This window comes from Fukomys damarensis, unplaced genomic scaffold, assembly GCF_012274545.1.
Source record: "Fukomys damarensis isolate Sample0158 unplaced genomic scaffold, DMR_v1.0_HiC HiC_scaffold_17, whole genome shotgun sequence".
Lineage (NCBI taxonomy): Eukaryota > Metazoa > Chordata > Mammalia > Rodentia > Bathyergidae > Fukomys > Fukomys damarensis.
In genome coordinates, this window is record NW_022900929.1 from 18,985,946 (window position 1) to 19,004,484 (window position 18,539).

Sequence of the window (18,539 nt, forward strand, 5' to 3'; positions counted from 1 at the left end):
GGCCGCTTCCCTGCAGCAGCAGCGGCTGCCGCCCGCGTGGCCCCCTCCCCCGGTGGAATTGTGGAAGTGTGGGAGTCCTTGCTCGGGACAATAAAGCTTGTGACAGGTGCGGGGCCTCTGCGGTCGTCGGCCCTCTCTGCCGTCCAGCTCTGGGGCGCCCTGATGTCAAGGGTTGGCTCCAGGTCCACTCGCGGCTGCCAGCTAGTTCCTACTGAGTGTGAATGGCTGATGAGGGCCTGAGGGGGATGAAGGACGATCCGAGGACAGGAACCTCAGCAGAGAAAGACAAGACCTGGGCGGTGCGGTGCCTGAAACCCCAGCACTTTAGGAGGCTGAGGCAGGAGGATTTCAAGTCTGAACCCAGCCCGGGCAACTTAGGGTCCTCAACTTAGCGGGACCCTGTCTCAAAATTTACAAACAGGACATCGAGGGGCAGGAGGGATGCCTGGCTGTGCACTTGATTCTGTTAGGGGTGCGGGTGGACCTGCCAGGAAAAATATTACCCTGACACAACATGGGACAGATCTGCTGGCGCACGTTGGAGCGCAGTGAGAATATTTACACCTTAGCAAGTCAATTCTGGTCCCTGCAGGGAGCCTCCCATGGAGCTCATGAACAATAAAGGATCAGCAAGCTCTGCGCATATCCTTAGCTCCCATGGCTGGTTTCCTGCGTGGGAGACTGAACAAAGCTTTTTTTTTTTTTTTTTTTTTTTGGTACCAGGGATTGAACTCAGGCCCTTGCGCTTGCAAGGCAGGCACCAGAACCTCTGAGCTAAATCCCCAGCCCTGAACAAAGCTTTTTGTTGGTTTGTTTTTGCTTTTTGAAACAGTCTCTCTGTTGCCTAAGCAGGGCTGGAACTTGCAGTCCTCCTGACTCAGCCTCCCCGGGGAGCTGGGATTACACCTGTCACGCAGAGGTCCTGGCAGGAGTGTGGCTGGCAAGGGAGGAGCTGGGTGTAGTGTTTACCCCTCCCCCAGCCTGCCCGGGGCTGGCCCCAAGCGGACACGGAGGTGTGGGCACAGGGTGGTCACCCCGGAGTGACTAGGGTCTGCGGGTCCCTGTGAGCACTCCCCTCACTGCCTCCATCACGAGAAGGGGGAAAACTGACCCTGTTCAGGCCACTGTCCTTCCAGGCTTAACTTTCACCAACCCAGCACTTTGAAATCCAAAGAACTCATGCCAACAGGCGCACCCCTGCAATCTCAGCTACCCTGGAGGCTGAGGCAGGAGGACTGCATGTTCATGGCCAGTCTGGGTAACTTGCCAGACTGTGTCTCAAAGTATTTCAGAGGGCGGCATGGGTGCTGGGTTTGATCCCCAGGACCACACAAAAAGAGGGAGTTGTGGGGGAGGCAGGAGGGGCGGGGTGCATGAGACCCTGGCAGCTTTGGCAGCAGAGAGCTGGGTCCCAGGGCTTTCTCCGGGGCCCGAGCCCAGGCCAGGCTCACCGGAAGTACAGGTGGAGACAGGAGCCCAGGGGAAGGGCTTTGGGAACTGGGACTCGAGCCCTGCCCTCCAAGGCGCTCTGGGGACGAGGTTCCCTCTCGCACCGGCCCCTCCCCAGCTGAGGGCCCGCACCCCAAAGCTTCAGGGCTGACAGCCCCACTTCCTGGGCCACAGTTTCTCATCTGAAACAGAGTTTGACTTTGTAAGCCCAGCTCAGAGGCACACACCTGTGATCCCAGCACTCTGGGAGGTTGAGGCAAGAGGATGGCAAGTTCAAGTCTAGCCTGGACAACTTAGTGAGACTCTGTCTCAAAAAAATAAATTTTAAAAAAGGGGGTGCTGAGGATGTAGCTCAGTGCCAAGGCCCTGCGTTCAATCTCCAATAGTGCAAAGCAAAACACCCCTGAGCTCCTGCGCCGGGGGCTGAACGAGGCACTGCAGGAATCCGGCCCACATCAGTGAGGCCTGGCTCCTTCCCCCACGCCCTGCGCCTGGGGAGCCGCAGTTTGTCGTCCTGGTCCCGGTCCCGCTAGGAGCCCCGCAGGTTGTCTCGCCGGCGCCCCCTAGCGACCCGATCATGCCTAACCGCTGGACAGGGTGCTGATGAGAACGTGACTTCGGCCCCACGCCGCAGGTGCTTCACGTGGGCGGCATTCGTTTGTCCACTGGTGTCTTTTCCTGCTCCGGGATCCCCGATTGCACTCATTCACCTCGGTCGCCTCTCCTGTGACCTTGACAGTTGGTGGCCCCTGGGGAGGGATGCGCAGGGACCCCACGAAGTTCCTCCAGTTCCTCCACAGGCCTCGTGGGACTGGGAAGGACACACGGAACGCAGAGCACAGACCCAGGGCGGGCCTGTAGTCAACCTGTCCTGATGCTGGTGACCAGGTCCTCAGTACTGGGTTAAGTGGCTTGGGCTGGGCTTGGAGGCGCAGGCCCGCAATCCCAGCACTCTGGGAGGCTGAGACAGGAAGGTCGCGTAATGCAAGTCCAGCCTGGGCAACTTAGAACTGTCTCAAAAGAAAGTAAATAAAATAAAAATTTAAAAATAAAATTAAAAAGGACTAAAGATGCCCAGTCCTAGGTTCAATCCCTAGTACCACTTCCAGCAACAACAAAAAAAAAAAAAAAAAAAAAAAAAAAAACAAAAAAAAAAAAAAGAACGAAAAAGAAAAGAAATCCTCCCCTGCAAGATTACCACTTTTTCCTTGTAATGCATCCATATTTTGGAAGAGATGCCTTTTTGTCTGTATGCTTTTGGTTTTTTGAGACAGGGTCTTGCTATGTAGCCCAGGCTGGCCTCAACCTCTCGGCGATCTTCCTGCCTCAGCCTCCCAAGTGCTGGGATTACAGGCGTTCACCGCAACACCTGGCTAGGAAGAGGTACTTTTAAATGATGCAAATGGCCTGTTTTCCCCTAAATTTCCACCACCGGTTTTAGCATCCATCAATGGGTTGTGTCTTCAGAGTGTTACTGTGAAAATGGTGATTTTCTGCCCCCTCTTTCCTTCTACTTTTATTTTTGCCTTGCTGGGGATGGAATAGCACCTGGTACCTGCTAGCAAGTGCTCTACCCCTGAGCTATGCCCAACTCTCTTTCCATGTTAACTAAAAGTCTTCTGAAAGGAGGATTTGCCTCTTCTCCCCCAGTTATTATTTTTATCTGGTTATGTATATCAATAGGGACTCATAGGGCTGGGGATTTAGCTCAGTGGTTCCACCACCTGTCTCAAGTGCAAGGACCCAAGTTCAATCCCCAGTATGTGTGTGTGTGTGTATGTATATATATATATATATACAGAGAGAGAGAGAGAGAGAGAGAGAGAGAGACATAGAGCCAGGCACAGTGGCAGCCACATGTAGTCCCACTTACTTGGGAGGCTGAGGCAGGAGGATTGCATGGGCCAAGGATTGCAGGGCTGCGGTATGCTGCTCATCAGGTGTCTACACTAAATATCAGTGTGAGCTCATAGGTATTTTATAATGTAATTCAGTTCTATCATTACTTGGTTGCTCAAATCTTCCTGGCTTTGCCATTGGGTACTCAGAACCGGTTCCTCCGCCTACTTGACAAAACCCCATTTTGCTTCAGGAGCACTTCCTTAATTTTTGGCAAAATAAGATAGATGTGCTAGACCCATGTTGTGTGAGGTGTGATTAAATAATATGGTGCAGGTTTGACTTAAAACTGATTATAGTAAAAGGCACATTGCCCTGAATCCCCACTCAGATCCTCCCCCTGGCTCTGAGCACACCGATCCCATCGTTCTGGACACTTTCTGAAGCAGCTCTGGAGTCCTCTTTCACCAGGGTCTCCACAAGGTGTGACGGCAAACGGAGCGAATACTGCTGCCGAGCGCCATCTGGTGGAAAGGCGGGCTTGCACAAACAGGACCTCCTGTCCTCCCTCCCCCGAATTTACCGGGTCTGGCACGGTGTGACCTCTGGCTCTGACCCAGAGTCAAAATGACCACGAAAGGGAAATGTTTTGAATGGATTTGGGACATCGAGTCAGCCAGGACAGTGCAGCTACAGACCCTCGCAAAATAGGACTTCAGAGCTGCTTCAGAAAGCAGCAGGCACAATGGGATGAGTGTGTTAGAACCAAGGGGAGTTGAGTTTTGTTTAGTTTGTACCACGGATCGAACTCAGGACCTTTTGCTTTTGAGGCAGGCAGCAGCGCCACTGAGCAAAATCCCCGGCCAAGGGAGAGCATTTTGAGGGGGATTCAGGGCAATGTGTCATTTACAGAAATAAACTATAATAAACTTCTATTGTAAACATTCACGTAGGCTTGATCACATCTTGTAGACGCTCTGCCCCAGCTCTGAGATGAGCCAATAGGATAGAAACCTAAATTATAAGCAATGAAAGGGGAATTTAAAATAGATTAATTGTAGCCGGGCGTCGTGGCGCACGCCTGTACTCCCAGCACTCGGGAGGCTGAGGCAGGAGGATCGCTGTGAGTTCGAGACCAGCCTGGGCTACATAGTGAGTTCCAGGTCAGCCTCAACTACATAATGAGACCCTGTCTCAAAAAACAACAACAAACAAACAAACAAACAAAAAAGGACCCGAGTTCAATCCCCAGTACCAAAAAACAAAAACAAAAACAAAAAAAACCCACAAAAAACAGAAGCACAATTCATAGCCTTTTGGTGTCTGACCAAATGCCCCTGCGGGAGCGCGGCTTGAGCCTCCATTTACCGCCTTGCTTTTGACCCTTGGAGGTTGTCCTCTCCTTTCCCCGAGCTCAGCTGTGCTCACAGAGCTGCTCAGACTCCTCTCTCTGGGGAGGGGATGGATCCAGGGCCCCCAGGGGACAATGTTGCCGACTGACGGGCCCCTTAGGTAACATGGCGTAGGACCTGCTATGGACTCCGTACCCAACAAACCTAGGGCCAGGTAAGTAGTTTAGGGAGCGATGACAAACAGGTCTGTGCATGTTCGCTGCAGACATAATACCTTTGCTTTTTTTGCAGCCCTGGAGATTGAAACCAGGGCCTTTGCAGTGAGCCACATCCCTGCCCTTTTTATTTTTATTTTTTGTTTTGACACTGAGTCTTGCTACATTATAAAGTTGCCCAAGGTAGGCTTAAACTCGAGATCCTCCTGCCTCAGCCTCCCAGCGTGCTGGGGTTACAGGTGTGCTCTGAGGTTTGCTTATCCTTGGCCTTGACAGGGATGAAGGCACAGTGTGTGCTGTTGTGGTCTAGAGCCTTTAGCTCAGCCCTTCTTTCATGTAGCACAGCTCGCTCTCGCTGCCATATGCTGTCTTTAGCACAACTGTCCCTTTGCCATCTCTGTAATTTTTGAGGTGCTGGGAATGGAGCCCAGAGTGTCTCCCACACGAGGCTGGAGCTCTACCCTGATCTGCATTGCAGCTGTCCCTGTCCCCATTGGGGTGCGGGTGTTGAGGGACACCGCACAGCACCTCTGGGACATCTGGGTGGGGGAAGAAAAGTCCCCATGACACAACCTTTCCTTTCAGACTTGCCAGTAAAAAGCTGGTTATGACGGCACCAGTCTGTGGTCTCAGCACTGTGGCTAGGTAGGAGGCTGAGGCAGGAGGTGGCAGGGCCAAGCAGGAAGTCTGACTTGGACTTGTGCTAGTGCCTTTCCTTCCCTACACAAGCAGTTCTGCCCTCGGGGATTCAGGTCCCTTATGCCACAGTGTGGCCCTGGCCAGGCTGTGCGGGGTGGCCCACCTCTGCCTGTTCTGGGCTCTGTCTCAGGTAGAGCAGGCCGGGCCATTAGGCCACAGTTGGTAACGCAAAGGCCGCCTTGCCGGAAGCGGCCAGCAGGTGGCGCTGGCGACCCTGAAAATTGCTGGGAGACCCCAGTCAAGGAAGCGAGCGCTCCCGGGCGCCGTGGCTGCGGGAGACCATGACAGTCATGACAGCCTCGCATTCAAAGCCAGGACTGTTAATGCCAATCTGTGACTTCTGTACAACTCCAGCAGCAACTCTCAGCCAGCTGGCAATATCTGCGAGGCGTGGGACGGCCACAGCGGGCTCCAGGACCGCCGAGTCTGACCTCCATTGCACGCTCATGCGGGACATGTTAGATTTTGACGACGTCCAATTAATCTTTATTTTGGTACCAGGGGTCGAACTCGGGACCTTGAGCTTGCGAGGCAGGCGGCGGAACCACTGAGCTAAATCCCCGGCCCAATTAATCTTTTGTTTGTTTGTTTTTGGGTTTTTTTGTTTTTTGTTTTTTGTTTTTTTTTTTTGAGACAGGGTCTCACTATGTAGTTGAGGCTGACCTGGAACAAACTACGTAGCCCAGGCTGGCCTTGAAGTCATGGCGATCCTCCTGCCTCAGCCTCCCGAGTGCTGGGATCACAGGCGTGCGCCACCACACCTGGTGCAAAGCTATGGCCACAGGGTCTCAGAGAACATGGCTTTGGCAAAGTGGAAAATGAGCCGAGACGACTCCCGTCTGGCAAGGGGACTGCAGCGCCGTGGAGGTGTGGACTGGATTATCTCTGTCCCACCATAAGGGGGTCAGGAAGCTCGGGTCACCCCGAAGCTCGCAGGAAAAAGTCCCAGAAGGTTTTTAGCAGCAAGTCCGTCCAGGGAGGTTCCCATCACATCACAGCCCTGGTGCGGAGGGCCTGGCGAGGCGAACAGGACAAACCTCAGGCTGGCCTCGAGGAGCCCACTGAACAGGAGCCCAGCGAAAGTCAAGTCAATCAAATCGGCACACGCCTGTAATCCCAGCTACGCCGGAGGCTGGGGCAGGAGGCTCACTTGAGCCCAGAAATTTAAAGCCAGGCTGGGCAACAAAGAAATAAAGGACACTTTTAAAAATAAAATTTAAAAAAGCAAAGTGGTGAGCCCCAGCACCGCCCAAAACATCCCATCCAGAAAGCAAAAACTCAGGTGTAGCAAATGCCCGAGACGTGGCGGGGGTAGTGGAAACAAACGTCCGCGGAATAGATGAGAGACAGCAAACAAACAGGAAGTCCAATATAGGTCAAGATGGGGCTCAGAAGAAAGCAGCGTTCTGGAGTTGGGGTAGGGTTAGGGTTAGTTCAAGCCCACCTTGGGCAACTTGGTAACAAGCTCCGCCCGTCCCGGGACGACGGGAAGACGACGGCCTTCGCCCTGGGTCCCCGGGAGGGGAAATCGGGTGACGCCCGGGACAGGCAGCCTCGTCAGGCCTGCGGTGCTTCGATCGGCCACCAGGGGTCGCCCTCGGCCCTCTCACGGAGAACGGGCAGCGGCCGCGGCGTCCTGGGCTCTGCAGGGCGCCGGGGAGAAGCAGGCAGGGCCTCATCGGGGAGCCGGAGCGGGAGCCGGAGCCGGACCCAGGACAGGACCCACAAGTCGCTGCAGGCCCAGAGCTCCCCGCGCCCGGGCCGCCCGGGGAGGGCCCGGCGATGAGCAGATCCGCTGCATCGTCGGCCTCGGCCCCCTCCGCCCCTGTGCGCCCACTTCCGGGAGCCTGGAGCCGGAGCTGCGCCGGGGCGCCCCTCGCCTTCTGCGCGTAAGAACGCGGGAGGGCGCGCACACCCTCGTACTCACTACATGTATACACACAACACGTGTGCGTGAGCAGATTACACACACACACGTTGATCAAAGTATGAGATCAGTCTTTTTTTTTTTTTTTTTGGTACGGGACCTTGCGCCTTCAAAGCTGGCGGCTGAACCACTGAGCTAAACCCTGGCCCAGTATAAGACCAGTCTAAGTTTTTTGGTTTTGGTTTTTTTGACACAGGATCTCACTGTGTAGTTGAGACTGACCTGGAACTCACTTTGTAGCCCAGGCTGGTCTCGAACTCGCAGCGATCCTCCTGCCTCGGGAGAGTGCTGGGATCACAGGCGTGCGTCAGCCAGCACGCCCGGCAGTCTTTTTAAGTTTTTAGCAGTAAAAGACACATTGCCATCAACTGCCCTCAAGACGCTTCCCCACACACGCGATAAACACATCCCGCCATTCCTGCCACTTTCTGAAGCAGCTCCAGCACTCCTTTTTCCTGAGGGTCTTTGTGAGTGTGATAAAAATGCAGCGCAAAGGGAGCTGGGGATGTAGCTTGGTAGCACTGAGCCTGCCTGGCAAGTGCAAGGTCCTGAGTTCAATCCCCGGTATTGCGAAAAACCCAGTGCGTGCTGCTGCCCAGCGCCATGCGATAGGAAGGGAGGGTAAAAACCTCCGCCTTCTTCACCAGAGCTGGCACCAGGTGACTTCTGGCTTCTCCCTACAGTAAAATGACCGTGAGAGGTAAGTGCTTTGAATCGATTCCGGACATTGAGGCAGCCACAGCAGCGCAACCAAAGACACATGTACACACACGTATTGCTCATACTCGTGTACACACGCGCACACGGCTACACACACAGCAACAGATAGCTTTTCATCGCTGTGGAGAATACCTGCAGAACCAGAGGTGGTGAAGCACGCCTGTAATCCCGGCCCTCGACAGCTGAGGCAGGAGGATCGCTGTGAGTTCCGGGCCAGCCCGGACCCTGTAGTGAGTTCGAGGCACTGCATAGCGAGACCCTGTCTCAAAAACAAAAAGAGTATCTGCAGAAATCAAGGAGAAGAGGAGAGGCTCCTTTTGGCTTCACACCAGGCAAGGTGGAGGAGGTGCTGGCCCTAGGGCAACCAGGAAGCAGTGGGGGCAGAGAGGAGGGGCCAGCCCAGGTGTCTTCAAGGCCACACCTCGCAGGGGCCATCGGACAACCTCGGGTTCCCCACTGAAGGGGTTGATGTCCCAGGCCCCCCGTGTGTCCATGAGCCCTGCTGCCAGCCTGCAGGGACATTCAGATCCATCCATGGTATGCAGGGGTACACATCCACACGTGGACATGCGCTCCTACACAGACACGCTCATGCACACACGCACACACACACACTTTTCCACCCCTCTGCATTCTGGCTCTCCCAGCTGTACTGCAGTCTAGGAACCAGGCAGGGTGGCGCACACCTGTAATCCCAGCACTCTGGAAGGCTGAGGCAGGAGGATGGCAAGTCTGAGCCCCGCCTGGATGACTTAATAACATCCTGTCTCAAAAAAGGCGGGGAGGGCAGGGAGTTACCTCAGTGGCACCGCACCTGCCTCGCAAGCACAAGGTCTTGAGTTAGATCCCTGGTACGAAAACAAACAAATAAACCACACAATAAAAAGTGCTGGGGATGTAGTTCAGTATAAAGGGCCTGGGTTCCATTCCCAATACCAAATAAATACAAACATAAATAATAAAAGACCCTTAGGGACCTGTTTCTTATCTTCTTCCAGAGGAGAACATTTTTCTATCCCCTCCTCTCGCCACCCCCCACTCCTGCCATGGGATGGAACCCAGGGCTTCACACTGAGCTATATCCTCCGTCCTTTTCAAAACTTTTTATTTTGAGACAGGGTCTTGACTGAGTTGCCCAGGCTGGGCTTGAACTTGGGATCCTCCTGCCTCAGCCTCCCAGAGCGCTGGGATTCATGGGTGTTTACCACCATGCCAGGCTCAATGTTTGCTTTTTGGTAAATGAGTTCCTCTGGCCATCTTTATCTGACACCTTAGGCTCTTGGCGATGGCTTCCTTTAGAACAAGTTCTTTCTTAGCCCCTTTGCCTTTAAAGTTATGTCTTGTTTGGAAAACAAACACCACTGTCTGCATTCTTCTGCCCTTGGCACCCACACCCTGGGCCTGGCAGCTGCCTCCTGGGTGGCCGTGGGCACCCAGTTATGCTCCGCCATCCCTACACACATGCTTTTTAATCTTTTAATTCCAAATGTGAGGCCTTGATCTCCTGCCTTCCTAAATCACATCCACCTTGTCACTTCTTTTCATCATTATTTTCAACTTCTTCCCTTTCATCTTGTAGGAATAACTTCTAAGTCCCGTCTTCTTGGCTTTTACCTTTAATTGTGTGTTTGCTGATTCTGATGTGGAACTATACTTTTAGCCCCCTCGTTGAGAGCTTAAGGTTTTCACCTCACTGGCCCTGGCTCTTTTATCTCTCACAGTGTAAAGAAAATGGCTGACAGCGTGTGTGTGTGTGTGTGTGTGTGTGTGTGTGTGCGCGCGTGCGCACGCGCATGGGCTCAGTCCCAGGGCCTTAGCACTTAGCTCTATCCGTAGCTCATTCTTCTTTTTGTGGAGGGGTATGGGGGATCAAACCTGGGACCTTGCCCTTGTGAGGCAGGCAGCGGCACCACTGAGCTAAATTGCCGGCCCATTCTTCACTTTTTATTTAGAGACAGAGTCACACTAAATCGATAAGTTGCCCAGGCTTGGCTCAAACTTTCGATCCTCCTGCCTCAGCCTCCCTCCCAGAGTCCTGGCATTACAGGTGTTCACCGACCGCCCTGCTTCCCTACAATCTCACGGAGACACCAGGCCTTGGCTCCCGTTTGTGAAAGCTAGGTGTCCCCAGCCCCTCTGCAAATGCCCTGTGTCACCAAAGCACGAGGCTGCCTGAACCCTCAGGATGCCAGGTTCCCCCAGGACCTGCACCCCCGCCACCCACAGCCCTTGGAGATGGGCTGCGTGTGCCACTGTCCATAGACTCTTAGTGCACAGCCTGGTGGAGGCTGGTCAGGGTAGCTTAGGACCAGGCCGGCCAGACCCCTCCCAGTTTCGAGCTATGGGACCAAGGGCAGGGCTAGGGACCCAGGAAGGTACAGCCACCTTCACCTCCTTCCGGCCTCATCCCCAGCCACTGTCTTTTTTAAAAGGTCATAAGGTAGTAGGGTCATTAAAGTGAGAGATGGTGGGCATTGGTGCACACCTCTAATCCCAGCTGCTCTGGAGGTGGGGCAGGAGGAGCACAAGTTAAAGCCCAGTCTGGGCAATTTAGAAACTTAGCAAGACCCTATCTCAAAATGAAAAGGGCCAGGGATGCAGTTCAGTACAAAAACTGTACCAGGAAATCTCTAGTACCAGGAAAAACAGAAAGAGGAGGGAGATTGTATTTCTTTTTTCTTTTTTTTTTTTTTTTTTGAGACAGGGTTTCACTGCGTAGTTGAGAATGACCTGGAACTCACTATGTAGCCCAGGCTGGTCTCAAACTCACAGCGATCCTCCTGCCTCAGCCTCCCGAGTGCTGGGATTACAGGCGTGAACCACCACACCTGGCTTCATTCATTTTTGTTTTGGGTTTTTTTTTTTTTTGGCCTTTTGGTTTTGTTTTGTTTTCTCTCAGTATCAGGGATCAAACTCAGGACCTTGTGCTTGCCAGGAAGGCACCAGCACCACTGAGGTAAATCCCAGGCCCTGGTCTTTTGGGTTTTTGAGACAGGGACTCACTATGTAGCCCAGGCTGGCCTAGAACAGGTGCTGATCCTCCTGCCTCGGCCTCCCCAGTGCTGGGACTACAGGCATGCACCGAGATGCCTGGCTAGAGTCCATTTCTAAGGTAAATAAAACAGCCAACAGCCATCCTCTTCCCCTAGCGATGAGGGACTAGAAGGTTCTAGAACCTTCTCTGGAACCTTGGCAAGACTCCCCGCTCTTTCCCTCCCTTGAGTCTCCCAGCACTTGAGAACTTCCGGGCCCTAGCATGTGCTACCCCTGATCCAGGTGGGGGACATGGCGGTGCTTCCCTGTCATGTCAGGCCCGACTGTCACACCTGGCACTCGAGCGTGCAGGATATCTGTGCCTAACCCTCCACTGCACAGTATCCTGGACAGACACATGGACCCAGACTTGAGCTTCTCCGGGGACTGAACCCAGGGGCTCCCAACCGCAGAGCCCCAGCCGCGGCTCTTTACATTATTTATTTGGTTATTTATTTATTTTTCAGATAGGGCCTCTCTGTGGTTCAGGCTGGCCTTGAACTTGTGGTGATCCTCCTGCCTCAGCCTTTCCAGAGTGCTATGGTCGCAGGCATAAGCCACCATATCCGGCTCCTCCCTTTTTATTTTGTTAACAGCTTCATTGAGCTGTAACTCACATACCTTATAATTCACCCATTTGAAGTCCATGACTCAGGGGTTTTCAGTATAATCACAGAGTTCTGCATCTGTTGGCACAGTTTACAACATTTCATCAGCACAAAGACAAATCCCATGCCCTTAGCCACACTCTAGACTCTTGCTTTAGCTTTCAGACAAAAATGAATCATTTTTTCTATCTGTATAGCAATCGCCAAAAAGTTCAAAGATGACTCTGTGGCCTAAGTCTGATAACTCACAAAATCTTCACCACTGACTTCTATCTCACTTCCTTGCCCCTATTTTCCCCACTTTCCTAACTTGTTTTTGTTTCACTGTATCCTTGCATACAGCACTTGGAAAAAACACTACCGTGAATTGATTGTGTGGCAGTGGGTTTGTTCGCCTGGGGAGGGGGGCGTCCCCATCCATGAACATGGTCCACCTTCTCATTTGTCGGCTTGGGTTTAGGTCCTATGCCCCTGAGTTTATCTTCCAATGTTGCCCATCAGTGTCAGAGGAATACTTAGGATATTCCTCCCCCAGCACCTTCTCTTTTGTTTTCTACTGTCCCGTAAATGGTGTTAGGACAATTAGCTGTCCATATGGAAAAGGAATAAAAATAGATTCCCACTTCCCACATAAGCAAAAATCAACTCCGGATGAATTAAGTAACTATGTGAGAAAAACTACAGTTGCAAAACTTTCAACAGAAAAAGTAGAACAGGGACATGTATCTGAGTGGAAAAACCCAAAGCAGTTTAAGTAAACTTTATCAGGGCCGGGGATTTAGCTCAGTGGTTCTGCCACCTGCCTCACAAGATCAAGGACCTGAGTTGGAGCTCCATTACAACAACAACCAAAAAAGTAAACTTTGTCTACTGTGAGGGTCTTTTTCTCTCTTGGGTATGAGTACTCTAGAGTCACGGTAGGAAAAAACCCAAACCAACCAAAATGAAAACTAGAGAAACTCTTGTGGCTCATGTGCAATTGGGTCAAGAATTAGGCTTCTCCCACCGCCTTGGGAGGCTGAGGCAGGACGATCATAAAGTCAAACCCAGCCTGGACAACTCAGTGACTTAGCAAGACCATGCCTCAAAATGTAATTTTTTAAAAAATTGCTAGGGATGTAACTCTGTGCAAAGACCCTAGGTTTAATTGATAGTACTGCAGACAAACAAAAAATATATCAAAGAAAGAATAAATAAGAAAATAAAAGAATTAGGGTTCTAACTTTCTGCCCTGCCATACTCATGACCTCAAGCTTTTCATGCTGAGGTCACCTCAATGTCCAAAATCACTGCTGGAGGTCCAGCCATTGCAACTCTGTTCTGGATGACAGAATGAGGATGATAAAGAAGGGAACTGTCCCAGAAGTCCCACAAAACATTTTCACTCACTTTTCTTTGGCTCAGTGTTGATCTAATGACCATGCATAGCTCGTTTTTAGCTGCTGAAGTAACGGGGTGAGAGAGGCTGGGCCTGCAGATGCCCCATGGGTAATTTGAAGCGGGAGAGACTAAGGCAGGAAGGTGGCAGAGAGTTCGAGCAACCTGAACTACATAGCGAGACCCTATCTAAAAAAATTGCCAGGGTTTAGCTCAGGGGTTCCGCTGCCTGCCTTGCAAACGCAAGGACCCGAGTTCGATCCCCAGTACCAAAAAAAAAAAAAAAAAAAAAAAAAAAAAAAAACATAAAGGCTCCAGACAAGCACCAGTGTCGGGCCTGAGCCTCGGGGGAGTGCGGGGCTGCATCTGAGATCCAAGCTGCTGAAGATGGTTGGGAGTCCTTGACTCCAGTGAGACGCGCCGCAGGGAAAACTGCAAGCCACCAAGGGAAGTGGGTCGGCCCTCAGCAAGGGGGACACAGGCGGACAGGTTCAGGGACGCCCGGCCCTCACCCCTCTGCTCCTCCCCAAGGATCCTCCGTTGCCCTAGAAGTCTTCTCCGCCAAGTGGAGGCAGGGTAATGGGTATGGGCTCTGATTGGCCCGGGCCTGCGTCAATTACCGTGGTCTGGCGGGTACGAAAACTGTGATTGGCTACTCTCGGGTCGCAGGGTAGGAAGGAGCCCCTAGGAAATGAAGCAGGTGAGTCTAGGGTGCGCTCCTCGGGATGGGGATCCCCGAGATGGCCTCCGCAGAGCCGAGACCCGAACGAGGAGGAGGGAGTCTGTTCCTGCTGTCAGAGAGAGCGGGTCCTGAGAAGAAAGGGAAGAGAGGCTCTCAGGGCATCTGCAAGGCCAGCAGCGGCTGCCCGGCTCCTTCTTCAAAGCCCCGCGCTCAGCCTGTGACCCTGCACCTAGGAGGCCGAAGCAGAAGGGCCTCCAAGCCCATTCTGGGCAACTTAGTGATGTAGCGAGGTTCCGTTTCAAAATAAAGAATAGGAAAGGGCTGGGATGTGGACCGGAGCGAAGGGTCCCTGGGTCCAGTCCCCAGTACCCAAGAATCCATCCATCCGTCACAGTTCTTGACCACCTAAATTCGAAAATGGGGAAACTGAGGCCCTGACCAACACTGGGCCCTCCCGAGAGCGTGGAGAGAGTGCACCAATCCCTGCCCTGACTGTGCTTCCAGACCGGAACGGGGTGACCTCTCCGCACTGCAGGGCGCACGCAGAGCCAGAGCTGGAGGGGGCTGCGTCTGGCCTCCGCACCCTAGAGACCTTCACGGGGAATTATGCAGCGCAGCGCAGCCGGGCCGGGCTGCTAATTTACATCTAACAAGGTGGCTACGGTAAAAATAGCAGAGGAAGGAGTTCGGGTTGCGGTAGGGCTAAGGCTGGCGCCCTGGGAGGGGGAGAGAAGGACGGGACCCCGGGGCAGCCCTGCTCCTCCAGTGCCTCAGCGTGGGCCCCTCACACCCGGCAAACGGAGTGAGGGTTGTGAAATTCAGGCCTGACCTTGCCCTCTGTATAAAACCTGCTGAGGCTCCCCAGTGCCCTCCTCTAAAGCCTCTGGACTCTGCGCTGCAGGCCCCACCCCGGGATCGCCCAACTCTGGCCTTGGAAGGGCCTCTCTTCTTCTCTAGCGGAGTCACACCATCTCTCAGGCCCCGCGCAGAGCTACATTCCAGCCCTTGACGTTTTGAAACAGCGTCTAAACTGTCAGGCTGTCAGGGCTGGGCTCCAACTTGCAGTTCTCCTGCCCCAGCCTCCCTGAGGGCCAGGCTGGTTCTGCGTTTTCGGTGGAGAATGAGCGCAGCGCCTCCCGGCGTGCAGACCGCGCGGCCTGTCCTCCAGGACGGGTGGGGGAGGGGAGGGGTGCAGAAGGAGGCCGGTTACGAATTAAAAAGCGGGGCATGGCGGGTCCTGCCGGAGCCCAATAAAACCGTCACGGCTATTAATCACCAGATCTGGTGCTGGGCCTGGCGCGGTTTACTTGGCTGGCCGGCGAGGGTCCCCGAGGGCAGAATGTCAATGAACGCCGCCTGGGTGGGGGCGCGTTGACAGCGTCCAGTGAGGTCACTCGGTTTGTCTGTCCTGGCCAGGCAGGGTCGCATTGACATTTTGTCGTCTCCTGCTTCGCCATCTCGAGATCCCCTGTAGGAAGGGATGAGCATTGCCTCTAAATTAAACCCGTTTCTGTGGGAGCACAAATCCCACAGTCTCCACCCAAATCCATACCAGCACATCCAGCCTCAGGTCACAGGTCTGCCTCCCTCGCCTTCCCCAGGATCCCCTCTTTTTTCTGAATGTGAACTTTAAAACCTTCCCTAATAAAACTCTTTAGGCCGCTCACGTGCCTTTTTGTTGTTTGTGTTTTTTTGAGACAGGGTCTCGCTATGTAGTTCAGGGTGGCCTTGAATTCACTGTGTAGCCCACACTGGCCTGGTACTCCACGGATCCTCCTCCCTCGCAGGCCCCTCCCTCCTCGCAGGCTCCTCCCTCCTCGCAGGCCCCTCCCTCCTCGCAGGCTCCTCCCTCCTAGGCGCAGGCGGCTCCCGCCGAATTAGCCAGGCCTGACCTAAATACAGCGCAATGCGGAGACACGCAGAGTGGGAGCCTGCTGTGTGGGGACCAAAGCCACGAGCGCAGCCCGTCCCCAAGCCGTCCTGAGTGGGGCGAGGGGAGGCCTGAGGGTGCCAGGCGGGTGGGGGGCAGTGGAAGGGGGCACAGGGGGCTCTGTGGGAGGAAGAGCAGGGCCCTCCTGGCGGGGTCCTGTCTTTGGGCCACTCAGGGCTCCGTGCTTGAGGACCACACGCTTGGCACCCACTCGACAGTGTCTTGCCATCCTTTTTTTTTGTTCACTGCTGGGCACAGAGCCCAGGCTTCCTGCGTGCCAGGCAAGTGCTCTACCGCTGAGCTACACCCCGGGGCTGTTTCACTACATTTCACTAAATTGCCCAGGCTGGCCTCACAGAACAATCCTCCTGCCTCAGCCTCCTAGGGTGCTGGGGTGACAGGCTCTTCCCACCGCATTCCCAGGCTGCGCTGGCCCAGCCCTGTGGCACCGAGCTCAGCTGGGGAGATGGGCAGGAGGTCGGGAGACAAAGCCCGGCCTGTCGCGCCCCTGTCTCACCGCTTCCCGTGCGCGGCTTCAGTCACCGTGACCCAGCGGATCTGGAAACTTACCGCATCTGAAAGGAACACAGGAGCTTCATCCTCGTCATCAGCTTCTAAGCATGGTGTGGCAATGGCTCGCCCGCACATCTGATGCCTTGCTGGGTTCCCTAAGTACCCCCCCCACCACGCGGTGCGTAGGCTGAGGCAGGAGTGCGCAGGCGCCGTGCACACCCCATGCCCTTTACATCCGAGACCCGAGCGTCCACGGAGTTGGTCTCCTTGGGGTCCTAGTACTGAGGGTCAGCCACAGCTCACGCAGAAAATGGCCCCCCGAGGCGAAGGGGCGTTGGTCTTTTTCCTCTCAGTCCCTCTCTCCCCATCTCAAGCTACTCGAGTGCTGGGCGAAGCAGCACTAGGAGTGAAGCAGGATGGACTCTGGGAGGCTGAGGCAGGAGGATCCCAGATTTGAGTTTAGCCGGGGCATCTTAGTAACTTAGAGAGACCTTGCCTCAAAACAAAATTAAGAAAGCTGGGGTTATAGCTCAGTATCCTCTGAGTGCAATTCTTAGGACTGCAAAAAATAGATAAATATAAAAAGTAGAACTGGAAAAAAAATAGAACTGGTGTTGAATAATACAAAGATAATCCCAAAGAACAAAATGGTACAATGTTAACAATTTTAATTTTGTGGGGGGGGTTGAGACAGGGTCTCACTATGTAGTTGAGACTGTCCTGGAACTCACTATGTAGCCCAGGCTGGTCTCCAATTTACAGCGATCCTCCTGCCTCAGCCTCTCGAGTGTTACGATTACAGGCGTGCACCACCACGCCGAACTTTAAAGTGTTTGTTTTTGTGGTACTGGGGATTGAACCCAGAGGCTTTGCACTGAGCTACATCCCCAGCCCATTTTGAGACTAAGTCGCCTTGCTTTGGGTGGGGTGTCCTTAGCCCGGGGCAGTGGTTCTGTCCTGCCTCAGCCTCCCTGCTGAGGGCTCTGAGTCCACAGTTGGAGCCAACTTGTGGTGACCTCTGTCATGGAGGGGACAAGCATCCAGGGCCGAGGCTGAGGCAGCATATGACTTCACTTGGACACAGGCGGGACACAGAGCAACTTAGTGACTCAGAGAGACCTGCCTCAAAGTAAAAATTAAAGGCTGGGGTGTAACCCTGGGTGAGGCCCTGTACTCAACCCCAGTACCTCAAGAACAAAAGATGCCCCTCTTCTCCGGAGCAGTGTTCGGCCGGCCTGTGGGGGTACAGACCCCTCCCCTCCCTCCCGGCCCCAAGCTCCTCAGCCTCACGCTGGTCTCTATCACAATATTTACCAACAGCACCACAGCTGAGCCAGGCAGCGCGACAATTATAATCACGTTATCATTACTGCTGATAATTCCGATCACGGCATAAATTATAAATTATAAACAGGAGCGGTGCGGGGGCGGGAGGCGGACAAGCACCTGGGGCCTGGCCTGCTCCGGCCGAGGCCTCGGGTCCCCTCCTGTCCCTGCTGAGGGGGTGGGTGACTCCGGGGGGCTTTTCTGGCCACCTCCGGTGGAGCCCACACAAACTGTTAAGGTGCAATTATGATGGAGGCCGCGCTCCAAACTGATCTTCCCTACCCACTCGGCTGCCATGGAGATGGCCTAGCTCAATTATAGGCTGCGCTTGGGGCTCCTGGAAGATTCCTGCGGTGGGGACCGGAGGAGGCAGCGAGGCCAGGGACGCGCAGCCCCTCAGCACCCAGAACTAACTGGAGTGGAGGGACAGGCACCAGACAAGACTCAGGGTCACCCCGGAGGGACAGAGGCCAGGGCACGGTGACAAATCCAGAGAACAGAGGATAGACAGCTGGCCAGGCAGACAGACAGACAGACTGGGAGAGTCAAAGGGCAAGGGCGGTACCCAGAGAGTACAAGGAGAAAGAGTAACCGATGAAGGCAGAGCCAGTGGAAACAACCCCCACACATGGTACTGCTGGACAGAGCTCCAGTGACAGCAACAAGTACGTAGTGTTGTGCGAGGCTGTAACCCCAGCATCCTGGTAGGCTGAGGCAGGAGGATCCCAAGTTCTAGCCTGGCCTGGGCCACTGAGTGAGACTCAGTGAGACTCTGTCTCAAAAAATAACTAATGAACTAAATAAAAAGGGGCTGGGTATGTGCTTCAGGGCAAAGACCTCGGGTTCAATCTCCAGCAACACATACACAT